Source organism: Pyrus communis, chromosome 1 (assembly GCF_963583255.1).
Source record: "Pyrus communis chromosome 1, drPyrComm1.1, whole genome shotgun sequence".
Lineage (NCBI taxonomy): Eukaryota > Viridiplantae > Streptophyta > Magnoliopsida > Rosales > Rosaceae > Pyrus > Pyrus communis.
Window position 1 is genome coordinate 36,697,002 of NC_084803.1, and position 6,000 is coordinate 36,703,001.

A 6,000-nucleotide genomic window follows, 5' to 3' on the forward strand; every position below is an offset into this window, starting at 1 on the left:
CATAAATTATTCATTCAATCCATGTGGAGAACGACCTTACTTAAGCCGCTATACTACAACAGCCTTGTACTCTTGCAAGTATTTTTAAGTGTTTTTATCCCTACTTTTGCAGATGGTAAAATCCTTATCAAGAAATTGGCACCCTTACCGGGGATTGTTTTAAATAACTTGTGTTTATCATATTCTTAGTTAATTATTTTTGTATATAATTTTTTATTTACTTGATTTTATTTTTTATATATATATTTTTTTTGTAGGTTACAATTTGTGCAACAATGGACTGTGTTCCCTTTCCTGGATTCAATATACAGCCAGGAGGACCACCTTTATGGGTCACATATGCAGAATGGGGTTTCTATGGATTTAAGCCTACAATTTGTGCTCTTTGCTATTTGAAGACCCATGATACTTTGCAGTGTCCCGAGAGAGAATATTTTCATGAGTCTGTCTAGAAGCATATCGATATGACAACCAACTCAAAAAGGCATGGGAACAATCCCTATTCAGAGTTCTAGACTCCAAGTTTGAAAAAACATCTTGAGCAGTATTTTGAGAAGTTTAATGTGCCGCAAAAGCTTTCCATGGAAGATAAACTCTCTAAATTATTGGAATCAATTGAGTTGTACATTGAAAGAACTAATCAAGAATTTCATATTCAACCATTAATAAACTGTGGGAAAAGCTATGATGATCAAGAGGAAATTCATGCCTTAACAGAAGAGCAATTTGCCAGCCAGTCATGCCCAAGGGAGGAAACACCACCTGTTGATCGTGAAATAATTTCCCCACAATCTTCTAATCCCCAAGTCTATGTGCCACCAGAACCTTTCCCAACAGGGTTGCACGAATGCACAAGAATTGATATGTTTGAAGCTATTCATTCAAAATCAGTATATCAGACATCACATGATTAGCTTTTGACTACTCTTACCATTTTGGATTCGAAGCAACCGGTTACCGATCAGAAAATTTTGGTTGCTGAATTGGACACGTAAACATCACAATTCATCAAATTTAAAGAAAATCAGCATGAATTACGTGGAAGCCAAATTCCTCGTAGAGAAATTCTGCCAGTACAGAGATTGTGGGTGTTAAATACAAGGTTCAAGGTAGCTCAATAGAAACATAAACCTCACTGGAAACAGCCTTATTTGATCACAAAGATTCATTCACATAGACGGGCACTTATGAAGAATTCACCCACTGATAAACAACTCATTCCATATCTATTGTTGCGGTATAATACTATCAAGAAGTGGTTAACTCTAAGGGAACAAGTGATGTGATCTTCAATTCTTTCCTCTACGTCTAGCTATAGACATTAACTAAGGTGCTAATTGGGAGGCAACACAATTTTTCCAACTCTTTTCTTTTTATTTCGTTTATTTTATTTTCCTGTTCGTATTCCTAATTACAAAAAATAAAAAATAAAAAAAAAATAAAAAATCAAAAAATTGAAAGAAAAAAAAAATTGAAAATTTTAATTCTTATTATTTTTCTTTGCTTATCTAATTAGGTTTTTGATTTGTGATTGCAAGCTGCATTCAGAATTGATTCGGTCTAATCTCAACTACGTGTGGATTCATACATTCACCGTTCATTCACCAATATACATGACCATATGAAAACCTATAATACATGCATGATTCTACAAACTAACCCCTGTAATTCAATCATTATCATAATACCATGACAATTCACCATTATCATAATATCCACATTATTCGCAACAACAATAATATACCAAGTTCTAAACATGCAATTATAACAGTTATAAACATATCGCACTAGTACAAAAACATGTTTGGGCGACGGAGCAAATTTCGTAACGCAAACGGCCTTTGTGCAACTAAGACTGACGTCACGCAAAACAGCTTTCTCTGATACCAATCTTCGTCACGCAAAGTGTCGTTGCACAAAGGTCGTTTGCGTGACGTTTGTGTATCGCGCAAGGTTTTGGTGCCAAACCAAGAATGCTTTACTGCTTTTTTTCCCAACTTTGCGCGACGCAGGTGCACCTACGTTGTGCAAAGTCGAACGACTTTTTTCAAATCACTTAATCAGTTTGGGAGGTAGAAACTGCAAACCAGTTGTAGCAGCTACCTCCCTCCCCCATCTCTCTTCAAAACCTTCTCCAATCCTCTCCCTTCCTTGATTTATTCCTATCCAATAAGCGATTTTGACACACCCCGACCTAAATCAAGGCGTGCTAGCCGTCACATGAAGGTGACGTAGCCATGTACGTAGTACGAAAGTGATAAGGATATAAAAATGTGAGTAATTAAAAACCAAGCTAACTAATTTACACTAGACGAAAATAAGTGCAAGTGACGAGATTTAAGTGTAAACACACTTAATCAGAGCATAGGTAGCCTAAGTGCAGTCCAACAGGACAAATACTAATTATACAAAACTAGAAGGATGGTCCTACATTAAATACAGTCTGTCAGAACCGCCAAAGTCTCCTTGCAAGCCACCAACAAGCACGCTTACCTAAAACCTGAAAGGGTGTAAAACAGAAAGTGTGAGTGGGTAAAAACAAAGCTTTTCAAAACCATTTCATTTATCAAAAGTAGTAACCCCTCGCTGTAAAACCCATATAATTTCCCAAAAAATAGAATACATATATATATCGAAACCATACTCGTAATAGCCAAATCCACAAGTATGCCATGCCAAATATCTCAACATAATGAAATAAGTAAGCCAGGTGAAGTAAATCAGCGAAAAGCAATATGTCAGCTAGATCCACCTATTGTGGCCTGTACGGCTGAACCTATAGCTCATCAAATATTCCTGCACACAAGTCAGAACCACCTATCCCTGCAACTCGATGGACTTGAGTATTCCAACGTTCAAAATCACTCCAAAATTTACCTAGGATCTTTATGGAGTTGGTTAGAGACTTCCTCGAGCCTTAAAACACCTTAAAATATCCATGATTACGTTATAAAAGTAAAGTACCTCACAGGAGATTATGGATTCTCGGGTTTCTGAAGTCCTCACGTCCAACCAAAGTTATAGCTCGACTCCTGAGCTTAAAAGAAGGACAAAAATAACATCCACAACCCCGATCCGTGAGTGATAAGGTGGGTTGAAAGAGTGACTGTACGAGTTGTACGGAAAATGGAAGAAGGATCGAGAGAAAGAGAGAAAGAGGTCAACGTATGTGTGGGGGTGTGTGTGGTCAAGGTTTGGGCAACAAACAAAACAAACAAAATCTTAAGTTCCAATTGGGTTCCAATTGGGTTCCAATACTTAGGAAGAAAATGAATTGGTCCAAAACCTAAGCTCATTTACACCATCACAACTCAACATTCAAGGGCACAAAAGTAATTCCACACTATCGAGGGTAAAATATTCCATATTTCGGGACGGGTTGTTACATATTTGATTTTGTATATGTAACTTTGAATTGAGAATTCAAACTAAAAATACTAAATTTGTTTTGTGTACAGGATTTTTGTATACAAATTTGAAGGTATTTTCTTCATATTGCATATGAGATTTTTGTATATGCACCTTTGCCTACTTGCTATGCCCTTTTTAGGTAATGGTGGAGTTTTGTTAGATTGAATTTGAAGTAATCTTTATTAATTTTACCTATTAAAAGGAGTGAGACTATAGATATATTGTTGAAGACTTGTTTGGGCTTCATTTGGAATTAGCATTTGAATACTTTATCGGGCTTAACTTATATATTTACATAGAAGAAACTGTAAGAAATGTTGGTTTCCCCTTGAAATTTCCTTGATTTGTGCTATACGGTTGAACTGAGGGTAAATCCAATGCACCGCAGGTAATTAAGAATTATATACAAAACCTACAAAAGCCATGATCTTCAAAGCTAATCTTATCCTGACTATTAAATTCTCAATGCTAAGACAATAGGTTTTAGTTCAATAATGAGCGTGTTGATTTTTGTGAACATATGCCATATTTGTGTAGATAAACAATGGCTACGAGTCTCCTATTAAATCCTTGTAGAAAATCAATATCGTCTTCCAATTTTAATACAAGTAAGTAATTTAGAATTCATTTTCAGTCTCATTCCTTTGTAAACTTGAAGACAACCAAAACATTTTTCAATAAGAATTTTTAAAATCAATATCGAGCCAAAATACGCGTACACTTGTCTTCATATTCTAACACTACATTTATCTCACCACCAAAATTACTCAAGTATAACTAACTAGAATATGTATATTCTATGATATAATTAGTATAAACAAATAAAAACTTAGGCCATCAACATTATAGTTTAGAAGTATTAATATTTTGTATCTATTTTATTTAGTTTCGGTAATTATTGTGATTTATTTGTATGCACATATTTTTGTACATCAAGGACAAAATTGTTTTGTGTTGTACGAAGTTAATACTACTTAACTTCATACACTTTTTTCAAGAAATGCTTAGTTTCCCGTTTGAGAATTAGCTGGATTTCGTGCATGGATACAAAAGCATGACTGCAGTCCAATTAATTCTTGAATTGTCCCATTTTTTTGGACAGTTTGGGAATGCATAGTTATGTGTTGTAGTTTGCGGTTCACATATTAGGTTTCGATAGTGGAAATTTTGGTAATATTTACTAGGCCTGGCAATTCCTGACACGACCCAATAACCCAACACGACATGACATGAAATTAACAGGTGTTCGGGTCGACACGATAATGAATCGGGTCATTATCGGGTAACCCGATAAGCACATGTTAAGATAACGGGTTGATTCGGGTATACACGTGGATAACACGATATACAATAAGTAGAATATTATTTTTATAATTTTATAACCCTAAAAAAATACTGTAATAATTATATACATTAATTTAACAAATTTATACCCCTAAAAACTATAATAAATAAATATATATATATATATATATATATATATATTAAATTAACTATAAAGTCTATAATAATTATAATAATTATACCCCCAAAATATTAACTATCTATAATAATTATATATATATATTAAATTTTGAATTAAATTTTATAAAATATATATTAATTATTAATTAATATGCATGATGCATGATGCGTCCATTGCTGTGATTCCATTCCATTCCTGCCGCCCTTTTTGAAGAAAAATGGAGGGAAAATGAAAATGATAAGAAAAGTTGAAAATGAAACAAAAAAGTGAGGGAATTAAGGAAAAGTGAAAATTATAAGAAAAGTTGAAAAGGAAACAAAAAAGAGAGGGAAAAATGAAAATTAATAGAAGCGGTGAGATTGTTTTTTTTTTTATATAAGTTATTAACTTTTTATCACACATATGACATATCTCACTATTTTTATAATGACACACGTGATGTACTACTCCGTGTACCAGTCAATTATACGTACAAAATAAATAGATTTAAATCTACTTAATAAATATATATATATATATATATATATACACACACCATTGGAACTTGATGGGATACGAATTCTCCGAAACTAATTTCAACGATCCCAACCGTCAAACTTGTTTGTATATGCTTTGAGATCACATCAGCAAAAAATCGCAAAAAACAAACATTCAGAGATCAAGTAACAGGACAAAGTTTTTCGACGGTTATAAACCAAAAATCACGATTTAACGGTTATTTTAACTTCGATTTTGATGATTTTTTATAGCTACACTCCTTGACCCTATATGAATACAATGAATGAATTCGATCTTCAATTTAAAATATTTACACAAGTGGATACCACAAAATCTTATGTTATACTTGATGAAAGTATAAATAAACTCTAAGTGTTAGTTAATCTATTGTTTTTATGGGATACAAATTCTCTTAAACTAATTTCAACAATCCCAACCGTCAAACTTGTTTGTATATGCTTTGAGATCACATCAGCAAAAAATCACAAAAAACAAACATTCAGAGATCAAGTAACGGGACAAAACTTTTCGATGGTTGTAAACGAAAAATCACGATTTAATGGTTATTTTAACTCCGATTTTGATGATTTTGTACAGCTACACTCCTTGACCCTATATGAATACAA